The following is a 12,617-nucleotide window of genomic DNA, read 5'->3' on the forward strand; positions in this document are numbered from 1 at the left end:
CAATATAAAAACCTTGATGTAAGGGGCACAAGTAAAATCTTGTCTAGGGCAGCAAATTGGTCAGGGCCGGCCCTGCTTGAGGATGAGTAAATCATGGGGTAATTTTAATTTTTGGGTAAACTTTCCCTTAAATGGCAAGAAATGTGTTTGCAGTGGATTTCCAAGAAACAAGGTGAGTTTTCAGAGCTTCCTCTTTTCAGGCTGATAAATATCAGTTGAGTGAGCACCAGCGACACAGCTGATGCTTCCTGAGCTCCAGATCGAACTCTACGAGACTCTTTCATTCACCAACTCAAGAACAGCACAAAGGTAAATCTACATCGGCTTCAAGTGAAGCACGGTATACTTCAAGCCATATTATTCCACAAATAACGTCTAATGCATGCATTTATTATTGATGTGATTTTTTTGTCATGTATAATTGTTAGTTGAAGGTTGAAGTTTTTCCTTTTGTTTGTCTTGTTCTGTGTAACGCTGTGAAAAGCCAACCCGATCTCACAGCAATCCATACATATTTTACAAGGTGGCTAATTTTAACCTCACTCATACAAATTGAGAAGATTTTTGATAATTGTATGTAGGGGTGTAACGATTCATTTTAACGTTTCGATTCGGTTGAAATAACTTTCACACTGATTTAAATTTTAGGCTAAAAAGTTACTGAATTGATTTCAAGTGAATGAACCGTTTCGGATCATATCGTTCTAAATGAACCAATATCGTCCTTAACATGGGCGTAGATTACGCGGGGGACGTGTCCCCCTCACTTTTAATAAAATGTATTTACGTCCCCCGCACTTTTACTGGGTCTCACCGATCCTAGTAGACCCGCTCCGAGCGGGATTCGAACCGGAGTTACCCTGTGCGGGGGCGGGCAAGGTAACAGGGACGCTAACGACAGCCTTCTCTAAACTCGGTTGATAGCGCGCTTCTTGAGGTCAGGGGCAAGTGTATTTACATAGAAACCAATGTGAATACATCAAGATTTAAATTCAGAGACAAAAAATTATCTATGCATGACCTGTAATTTTTTCCGAATCTTAATATGAGGAGGGCGCTCTCACAGAAAGTCCAAAAGTGGATTCGTAATACCCTGTCAAGCTGGAGCTGCAGCTGAAGGAAAACAATCGTTATGAGTGATGAAACGTGACGACGACAATCAGACGAGTGCGACAATATATGCTTTGTGTGTTTTTTAAGTCATCTCAATGTAGGCTATTTATTGACAATAAAGTATCATATGAATAATGCAGCTTTTTTAATGTTTAGTATTCTGCTCACCACGGCTGCATTTATGTAATCGAAAATAGTTAAAACAGTAATATTTTGAACATTATTACAAATTAAAACGGCTTTTTTCCCTATGTGAATATATAGTAATTTATTTCTGTGATCAAAGCTGTATTTATCATCATTACTCCAGTCTTCAGTGTCACATGATCCTTCACTAATCACTCTCAGATGAGGATTTCATAATCAAGAAACATTTATGATTATTATCTGTGTTGAAAACAGTTCCCAAAATGTTGTGGAAACCATGATAGCCTACATGTTATTTTTCAGGATTCTTTAATGAATAGAAAGTTCAATGGACAGCATTTATTTGCATTTATTAAATAAATTATCTAATTTGTAATATTAAAAATATCACTTGTGATCAATTTAATGCATGTCTGATCAATAAAATTATTAATTTCTCTCTTTTTTAATTTTACCACAAATGTTTAGAAAATTAAGCATCACCATGAGCAGCACAACTGATAATAATCCTAAATGTGTGTTGATCATCAGATCCTCATATGGGAATGATTAGTGAAGGATCACTGAAGACTGGAGTAATGATGATAAATTCAGCTTTGATCACAGGAATAAATTACACTTTACTATATATTCACATAGAGAACAGATGAGTTACATCAGAATATATATATATATATATTTTTACATTGCATAAAATCTATGGAGTCTTAATGCAGAAGTGTTTGTAGTATATAAACCAATCATAAAATTGGCAAAAAAAAAATAGGAGAATAGGAGAATAATATTATAGATATTAATTATTGGTTATTGTTCAGCAGTGTATTTGATATCTTGCCCAATTAAAAGCAAGAGATGCGATAAATTATATTGGTCCAAAAAAAAAAAAAAAATGGTATTACGGCATTTCTGTCCCCCTCACTTCTGAAAAGATGGCTACGCCCCTGGTCCTTAAATCATATCAACAACCTCAAATCGTGATACGAATCGTTACACCCCTAGTGGATACATCTGAAACTGACCCCTAGCGTTTTCTTGTCTACAGCCAATCTATATATATTTAGTGAAATGTACACTGTCTTCTCCAGCTCTGCTAACTTCTGTTCTCACCGCTGGTGTTCACGCTCATATTTAATATTTACTTTCTCAATCTGCTCTTTTCTCTTATTGTTCCTCAGGATGAGATCCGCAGCCCTTCTCCTGCTCTTCTTCATTCTGGCTCTCAGCGATGGTGTGAATAGTGGTCCATTTGATAGGTTCAAAGAAAGACACGTTATTTCAAAAAATTTCAGAACTGGAGAGAGAGCTGCTTGGGGGAATGAACTTCCACTAAGAGGTCTCTGTAACACTATCCCTATATCCTTCATCCAGGGCTCTCCAAATACAATTAAAAAAATCTGTACAACTGGCACTCGAGTTGGGGGAAACACTTATGAAAGTACAGAGGCATTCCCACTGTACAAGGTCAAAGGCCACATGGGAAGTGATGGTGTGTGCATCATTGATTACTGTTATAAGGGCAGCTATCATGTAACTGTTGCCTGTTCCTGGCCAAAACAAGAACCTTATCACTATGAGGGACCAAGAGATTTTCCAGGAGTTCCTTGCTATTAAACCACATCATTTGCTAGAAGTGCGACTGCAGAATATGTGGCTTGAAATGATGATGTATTAATACAAATCACTGTGCATTAAAAATGCTGCCGCATACATGTCTCAATATGATATAATCATTCCAAAAAGCAATATCAGTTCAATAAAAGCTTAACGCAGAGTTTTGTCTCATCTCTGTTCTTTATTAAATTATATTGATAATCTGTCAGGTAAGATTTAATGCAAAGCATCAAGAACACTTGAACATAATGTCTGATGTTAGTCATTTCATTAGACCAAATGTCTCAAATACAAATCTTTCCTCTTCATTAATCTCACTTTTCATGCCAGAGTTTTTAGAGCTGCTTAACTTCACAAAGATGTGGAGAATAACTGTAAATTGATTGAACGAACCTGATGAAGAACTACAAGGATGCTATAGTCCCAGTCAGAAAGATACTAAGATACTACCTACCGTAACCGCTCTGTTGTTGAAAAAATAGCACACGAAATGGAAGAACGGGGACACAGAAAAACGTGGCTTCAGTGCCAAAGGAAGGTGACAAAAGGCCAAAATTACCAATTTTGCTCTCTTTCTTTTCATTCTTCTCCTCTTCAGCACCTGCGCATTAATGTTATGGCTTCCATTACACAAACATTTTTGCTTATAACAAACCTCCCGAGCTGCGTCTGATGCCATTGATATTGTTCTTTTTAGGGGTGTAACGATTCGTTTAACAACGATTCGTTATTCGATCACGATTTGAGGTTGTTGATATGATTTAAGGACGATATTGGTTCATTTAGAGCGATATGATCCGAAACGATTCAGTGACTTGAAATCAATTCAGTAACTTTTTAGCCAAAAATTTAAATCAGTGTGACTGTTTTATTTCAACCGAATCGAATCGTTGTTAAAACGAATCGTTACACCCCTAGTTCTTTTGTACATGCAGGTTAGTTTGAAACCTCAAACAGTTCACACTGGAATCAGATATAGGACACATTTTAAAAGGTAATGTGAACAGCCAAACAAAAAATCAGATCTGAGCAAAAAATCAGAATTGAGCATTAGGACTTGCGGTGTGAATGGGGCCTAAGAATACTAATAACAAACAGATCATGATGTTAGTGTAAAGTACACAATTTAATATTGCTGAAATTTGTATTTATGTAATAATTGTATTTAAGTACTGCTTTTAACGATGGTTTCAGCCCTTAACTCTACTAACAAATTTAACAACTTCAGGCACCAGAAAGTTTTCTGAAACTGCCAAAATTGATAGCAATTTATAATCCAGCATAAGGACACAGAACCTTTTCACAGCATTTCTTTTTCACAGAGGAATTTGTATTTTCCTTATATAACCACATTACTTCACATGGAAATCATTGTTTCAGGTAAGAAAACACATAAACCCCAGATGAAACATTTTTTTTCTCTCGAGGTAACAGGCCAGTCCGTGTTGTTATTTATGAATGGAGAGTTTAGAGGGACCTCATCAGGCTCCAGGACGAAAGGAACAGTCTTTGGACTTGTCTTGTTAAAAAAAAATCGCAGACTCTGACAGAGTGAGATGAATCTTTCCACAGTAACCAGATAACGTTACGGTACTTCTCTCAGTTAAATGAACTCCTAGCTCATGCTGACCAACAGACCTCATTTTACAGTAATAGTGAAAGTAAATCCTACAAGACATGCTATTGTGTTGGGTTTGTTTCTCTCTCTCAGTTCTTTGGCTTGTAAATTCCCAGTTTGCTCTACCCATTTACACGAAGCCAGCGCTTTCCCAATCCGATTTTTTTTTTCCTCGTTTCAAGAAATATCTGCGTCCACACGAGATTAAGAAAACGGACTAAAAACGATGTAGTTTGTATGCCAGGCCAGTGTGTGGCGCTGTAATTCTGCCGCAGAAATACACTAAAAACGGAGAAGAAGAGTTGTGGCTAGAAGGGGTATAGTAGGAGGTGAGGCAAAATCTCACAATAAAATAATAATAAATACATTTGCTACTTAACAGATGTGTTTTATTAATGCCTACACCTACCCCAACCCAAAAAAGCATACCCTTACAGTAATGCAGATACGGTCATTAAATGAGGCGATATTGATGAGCTCATGCCCAGTGCCCGTAGCCGTATCCCTTTACTCTTCACCATGCTGGACGTAGTGTGAGGACATCACCGTTTCACAAAATACACCGATTCGCTGTACACACGAAAACGGAAGATTGCCGTTTTCAGATGTATCCGCTTTGGGACCCGGTTTCGAAAAATATCGGATTCATGCTTCTAAAACGCCGGATCCGTGTGGACGAAACGCTGATACGGTACAAAATGTATACGCATACAGCTAAACGCGTCTCCGTGTGGACGGGGCCTAAGTCTACACTTTTACAGGGTAAAAAAAAACAGACTCAAACTAATATAATGTGAGTTTACGGACAACACTTAATGATTTAACACAGCAGATGTGTCAGAATCGCTGAAGAAAGGAGAAACACAAGAACTACAGCTGACTTCAGCCACAGCCGTCACACATGCTTTCATTTTAGAGTAAGATTTACTCCAGTAAAGGGCTCCAGTTATGCCCCTTTGTAATATACGTCTCAGGTGTCCCCAGAGTGTGTCTGTGAAGTTCCCGATCAAAACTCCTGACAGATCATTTAATATACCAATCTGAAAATGGCAATTTTGGGGTTTGAGAAAAATGAGCTGTTTTCTGTGTCTCTATTAAATGAACACGCGAATGAAAACGGACACAGACAGGATACATCTGTTTGTGTTGATGATCATATCTATTGCACACTCATGTGACATTGCAGTTCTTCATCATCATGAACTATTATCATCTGCATGGGTTTTAAATCATAAAAAAATTACTTTTACTTTGCATAATACATTTTATTTATATTGTTCTTTTCTTAAACCCAAAGCACTTTGTATGATACGTATAATAATAATAATAAAGTAAACAGAAATAACAGTAGCATACTCAATGATATTACACATCTTAAAAAGATGAGACTTCTTCAAACAGTCCAGGGTTTGGAAATCAGCAAAGGAAGAGCATTCAATAACCGTAAGCTGAGAACAGTAAAAGCTCAACCAGAAGAGGAGAGAGAGCGAGTGAGAGTATAAAGGGTGACAAATACATCAATACCTCAAACAATGAACAAATCCTAAAAGGATGTTAACGAAGCGGCAACCTCCCGCGATCTCTCTTGAAGCCAATATGGAAGTAATGTAAACTGCAATTCCTCAACTGGCCACTAGAGCGGCTCCAGAAGGAGCAGAATCTCACTGAGCCTCATGTTAAAATTCCCAACTTTACAGCAGAAAAAAACATGTTTAGAGCCTGGTACAAATTGTGGGTTTTGCCTATACAGCTAATTTTGACCTTCATGACAACTGTGAGGGGGGTTAATTTTTTTATAACTCATTAGTTTACGTTATATAAAGCCATAAAGTTCTGTATAATTAAGGGCGTGGTTACAGGTGGATAGCCATTTATCCGCCGTCTATAGTCATTGCGTCACCTAAGCTCCGCCCACATCCTGCCCTTTTCCCCATTTTCTGTTATGCGGGAGTGACACGCGATGACTCGCTCACAAGATGGCAACGCCCAGCTCGCCCCTACTTTAAGCTTCAGAACGGCTTATCAGAATCCTATGGGTGACGTCACGGATACTACATCAATATTTTTTTACAGTCTATGATGTTAACTCAGAACCAACTAGACAAACGTCTTAACAAATCACCTGTGGCCTGTTGCTCAAAGCTGGTTTCAGTTGTTTCCCAGGTAAGTTCGAGATTAGTTTGAGCAAACTCTGGTTTTTCGGGCTCAAGAAGGTGGATTGGTTTTTATCAGTGTTCATCACCATGGTAACTTACACTACACGGCTAACCTGCTGAAGCCGGTTTATTCTGGGCTAGAGATCACAAACCCAAACTGGACCAATCAGCTGCGAGTAAAGATGCAATAAAGCCACACCTCCTGTATATCTTGTTCCAAATTAAGGCAGTTTATTAAAAAAATTGAAGATAGTTCATTCAAAAATGAAAATGTGATGTTTATCTGCTTACCCCAGGGCATCCAACATGTGGGTGTGTTTGATTCTTCAGTAGAACACAAATTAAGATTTTTAAAGGGGTACTTCAGCGCTGGGAAGATGAATCTGTATTTAAACTGGGTCATTAATGTAGTAGAAATGAGAAATTATTTTTGAATTTGGTGCCTTCTAGACTGAGAAAAGAGTGTTTTTTCAATGTATTTTTGTCTCACGAGGAAGAAAGACTACAATTCCCAGAAGGCTTCGCTGCCCTGTGAGGCCATTTCCAAAGCCACCGCTACTAGATCACTTTCACTTTCCCACCGCGACCGCGTTCATTTTTAAAATCAGTTCAGTTAGTGAACAGACACTAAAATTAAAAACTGAACGTGTGTGTTCAATATAATCTGATTTAGCCGCTGAGGAAGTGTCAAGGCACAAGCTGCAGATGTCAGATTACACCGTTATGAATGAGCTCGTGATAAGAGCTGAGGTAATCACGACCACACTCGCGGCATACAGTCACAGTGTGTGTTCAGTCTGGCGCGTTTTCAGGTCATGCCTTTGGGAATTTCATTGGAATTAATTTGAGAAGCTGAAACACTCCCTTTACTCCGCCTACTGAGCTGTGCATCCTCCATGAGCGAGTTGAAAACATGCAGAAATAGCTCCCTCTGCTGGCTGTAGTCTTTAGCCTTTGGCCAAACATTCCTCCAGTGACGCAAATTGACGATATTTGCGTCATCAGAGGAATTTTTCCAGAAATAAAATTCATAAATCTCTTGTCTCAGGATATCAGGGGGGGAAGCACTATCATTTGAATATGTAATTTAAGTCACGGAAAGCAGGGACACAAGTCTGTGTGGGGCATTTTGAGTTATTCACAGATTCTGAAAGTGTAGTCTCCAAGCTTTCCAACGATGTGTAACACATGGAAATCGGATAATATTTGGAGAAGTTGTGGCCATCTGAATGCAGGCCTTTAGAAAAGTGTAAACGAGAGAAAACAGCCTCTAAAGTGTTGCAGTTCTCACCCTATTGTAAATGAGACAATAGGCCTCATTTACATCTCATTTAGATAAGCCACACCCCCTGTAAAGCTGCATGGTTGCTAGTAACGAGACGCAACAGGAAAAATCAAACCGCATACTACTAATAATAAAGATGCTAACATTACCATCTAAAAGCCCATTATAGTAACGGGGGTTTTGGGCAAGTGATACGATGCTAACGATTACAATTAAAACGACAGTTAAGAACAATAGGTAGGTATGGGAAGGCCTAAACATGAGATAACGTGTGTGTGTTCCTAGAATGAACACAAAACGACAAACTTTGGTGTTTATGGAAACACACTCCATAAGAAACAGAAAAGTATTCTTACAAATCTCGTTGTCTCCAATGAAATAAGTCGTTCGGGCACACTTTCTGTTTGCCGGGGTCTTCTTAGTGGATGTACTGTGCGTCTGTTCGAAGGGGATAAAGACAGAACAATGGGTGAAGTCTGTAACCGTGGCTGTAGTGTAGGGGTAAGGCGCATGGCATTAAGTTTTGATGCAAAACGATCAGAGGTTCGAATCCGCCTTTTGCCACACTCTCTAACCGAGAAACACTTATTAATAAACACATGTTAGATGCTTTATTTCCACTTTTCTAATATTTTCTCAATTCTTTTTGAAAATAAATGCCTTTCCGATCTGATATGTGATGGAAAAGGGAGTAGAGAGCGTGTGCCAAAAGCCAGATTTGAACCTCTGGTCGAGTTGTGTCAAAACTTGATGACCTGCGTCTTACCCCTACACTATAGCCATGGTTACAGATTTGACCCATTTCTCTGTCTTTATCCCCGTCAAATGTTACTATCGATATCGCCTCTGATATCTTACGGTCCAACTCGTCTGACGGCAGTCTGATACATTCTTCCTCTTCTTCGCTCAGTTGTAAATTAGGGTATTATCCAGTCTTATTATGCCGCTTTCATCGTCGCTCAGATCATCTCTACAGCCGGCCAGAGTGCTGCATTAATAATGAGCCACGCGTCCCTTGGAGGGCGGGGCAATAACAAAAGCCAGTATGGAAATACACACAGACAAAACAAGGCGATTTCAACCTCAAAATATACGCTTTTAAATATACCATTAATGCCATCTCAAACACGGAGAGGCTTCTTCGGGATTTCAACTAACAGATTCTGCAAAAAAGCGAAAATCAACGCTTCTTTCTCATTTTGCTCAATAGTAGAGCAGCCGACTTGTGTCCCTGGTTTCCGTGACGGGTCACATATGTATATTATATTAGCAAGAATGTAACCAAAAAAGACAATTTACTGCCAATACAGGCAAATTGCCTTATGAAAGATATAGTTTTAGTAAGCTTTTTAACAGCTATAGTGCCCCCTAAGGTCTGATCTATATTCAATTTTGTATTCTTGATTAGTTTTGTTTTGATATGCTCACCATTTTTTGTGAAGTATAGAATTTGTAAGCTTGTGCATTAGGACTGGGACGGTTACCGTTTTACCGCAATACCGCGGTCACGTGATGCCTACCGCGGGTCGGAGATTTGTAATAGGGGTGTAACGATTCGTTTTAACAACGATTCGATTCGGTTGAAATAAAACAGTCACACTGATTTAAATTTTTGGCTAAAAAGTTACTGAATTGATTTCAAGTGAATGAATCGTTTCAGATCATATCGTTCAAAACGAACCAATATCGTCCTTAAATCGTATCGACAACCTCAAATCATGATACAAATCGAAAAGTGATCTCTTAATATGACTGTTTTAGTACAGTAAGGCACTTTAATTCTGTAGCCTGGCGTCGGCTCACTCTCTGCCTACGCTGCTCGATCAGCCCTTTATCCTAACAGTCTTTAAGTATTTATCTGTTACAGCATTTAAAATAAAACTCAGATTAAGAAAAAAATCCTTGATAGATGTTAAATCTAGATCAGATTCAGATTTCAGATTTATACTTTATTGTCCTCAGGAGAGGAAATATGCTTCCACAGACTGTACCAGGTGCAACATTTAATCCTTTATGAACTAATAAAGTTTAATCAGTTTAATCCTTATTGAACTAATAACCTAACTCCATTTCCATGATAAATGAGCTGAAAATGCACACCGAGCTTTTTCCTCTCTGATGTGCATGCTAAAACGCTCAACGTTTTTTGTAACCAGCAGCTGAAAGATCAAGTGCTGAGACCCTATCCTTTTTAGGCCCTTTTTATTAGGGGTTCAAGATCAAAGTTACTTACTAATTCGGATAGGTCTGTTGTCCTACCTGGGACACGACAGGGCTGTTGTCTGAAGTCCACTGTTATTTGATTTAGCCTTAGAACCCCTAGCCATCCATCGTCGTAATCTTTCTGAGATTATGGGTATAGCAGATGGTCATACTGAGGATAAACTGTCCTCTTCTGCGGGTGATCTGCTTTTAAATTGATCCTTCTTCTGCTTTGCCAGCTTTAATGGAATCACTTGAGGTTTTTGGCTCTTTTTCTGGTTATTTGAGTGTATTCATGCCCGTGGGTGAAGGGCTGGATGCTAACTTTCTGACGTAACAAAGGATCCCTTTACCTATGTAGAGCTAGTCATTCCTAAAAAAAAAAAATTCATACATTTTGCAGAAGTCATAAATAAGTTAAAATTCTGTATAGATACATTCTTCTGTTATTAACTGGTTGAGTTAATGTCAATAAAAGTGTCTCTCTGCCTCAGTTTATCTATCTTTTTCAGAACCTGCCTATATATCTGCATTAGGGGTGTAACGATTAGTTTAACAACGATTCGATTCGTTTCACGATTTGAGGTTGTCGATACGATTTAAGGACGATATTGGTTCATTTAGAGCGATATGATCTGAAATGATTCAGTGACTTGAAATCAATTCAGTAACTTTTTAGCCAAAAATTTAAATCAGTGTGAAAGTTTTATTTCAACCGAATCGAATCGTTGTTTCACGAGTTCCCACTTACATCAAATTAAATAGAGTAAAGATTATGCGTATTTGGCGGTATAGGGGAGGGCTCCGGGCTCGGATTTTTGCCCCCCCCCCCCTGATTACCTTACCATGCTCCACCTGTGTTTAATTAGGTTTAATTATCTGACGTGCTCCCCTTGTTAATTAGGTTTGATTAGCTGACAGCTCCGTTGTTTAATTATCTGTTAGTGCTCCTCCCGAAATTAGTTAATAAAACTTCACTAAAATGAATCGTTACACCCCTAATCTGCAACAATTTTTTTTAAACAATTAGATCGCCATTTTGCCATTTATTTGGGGCTTTAAAGGTCATTGAATTTCTAAGGCCCCTTTGCAGAAGCCGAAGGAGTTGGGGGGTTAAGCACTACCTGTTTTCCATCATTATTACTGGGCTGCTAATGCCAGGGCTATGATGTTCAGGTGGATTAGCGATCAAGCTGCCGATAACTGTATGTATGCGCAGCCGAAGTGGCTGTATAGTGAGGCTCGGTCAGGTGTTGGCATCTCTCCTGCATCTACTCTTTTTTCTAATCCTATATCTTGAAGGAAGTTACAATGTAATAATTTTGTTGTGCTCCATTCCAGTTGAATTTTAAAACAAATGAAAACCGTATTAAATATTACGTGTCTGTCTGTGCATCTGCCCATTTTCAATAATCCAAATTTCTAACCAGTCGGATAAGGTGTTTTCACTGTGGAGGGGCAAAGGGCTAACCACGATCAGGGATTTTTATATTGCCACTTTTGAACACCTGTATAAAACCTCTGATCGTTCCCATGTTTCAAGATTTGCCTCAGGATCATTATGAGTGTGATCTTTTGGGTCAACCTCCTGTGGACAAACACTTTGTGACACAGTTTGTTTCATTGTTTGCAATGTCGTCAGATCACTTCAAAGTAGCATGGGAAAATGAATATCTCAAACAGGAAATAATGCATACCTATCAATGCTAGATTACAATTTATGCAATACTTTAAACTGTATTTGTTACATTACGCAAAGACTTAACTCAATAAAATATACCCTTCCGTTTTCCCCATTATAGCATTGATGTAGGAGCTCATATGCCCATTCTTTTGGGTTTTTCCTGGGATTTCTGAGATTTGAAAGCATATTTTTCGGTTGTATTGTAATGCTTTTGGAGAAGATATTAGTGCAGATCTTGAATTAGCTTTGTTTTGCATAGTATGTACATTTAGTAAGATTTTCATCTGTTTTATGTTTATATAAAAACTGTAATAAATAAAAATATATATTAAAAAACAAGGCTCTTAAAAAAAGTCATCAAATATGTTAAATGTCTTTAATATACTGTGCATGCCTACAAATATTTAAATGTGTTATAATATTATAATTATATTTTGACGATTAATATGTACAAATACACTAAAAAAAAGATAAGCATTTTGGATGGATGCTTGATCTCACAGAGATGTAAATGTGCGATTGATTTGAAAATGTATTATAAAGAAAAAAACAATTTTTTTGGCAATAAACTTAAAAAAGGGCAAGATATTGTTCATGGCTTTCCGTCTCTCTCGATGCCTTCTTTCTTCTGTTTCTCTGGCTTCTCGTTCCCATTTTCCTCTCGCTCTTGTCTTTCTATTTCTCTACGATCCCCTTCTCTTGCCGCCATCATCTCTCCTCGTTGATCTCGCAACATCTCTCTCTCCTGGATTAGGTCCTCAAACTCGGATTAGGTCTGAGCTCACTCAGGATGAAGAGACC

The 12,617-nt window shown here is 38.2% G+C and overlaps 1 long non-coding RNA gene across 1 annotated transcript; it reads left to right on the plus strand.

Annotated features, from left to right (window-relative positions):
- The first annotated feature begins 237 nt into the window (after positions 1–237).
- Positions 238–3,031, plus strand: LOC137047955 (uncharacterized). Its single transcript, XR_010899292.1, has 2 exons — positions 238–309; positions 2,436–3,031. It is a non-coding gene; the product is annotated as an uncharacterized lncRNA (long non-coding RNA).
- The last annotated feature ends 9,586 nt before the right edge of the window (positions 3,032–12,617 follow it).

Source organism: Pseudorasbora parva, chromosome 2 (genome assembly GCF_024679245.1).
Source record: "Pseudorasbora parva isolate DD20220531a chromosome 2, ASM2467924v1, whole genome shotgun sequence".
In the NCBI taxonomy this organism is placed as follows: domain Eukaryota; kingdom Metazoa; phylum Chordata; class Actinopteri; order Cypriniformes; family Gobionidae; genus Pseudorasbora; species Pseudorasbora parva.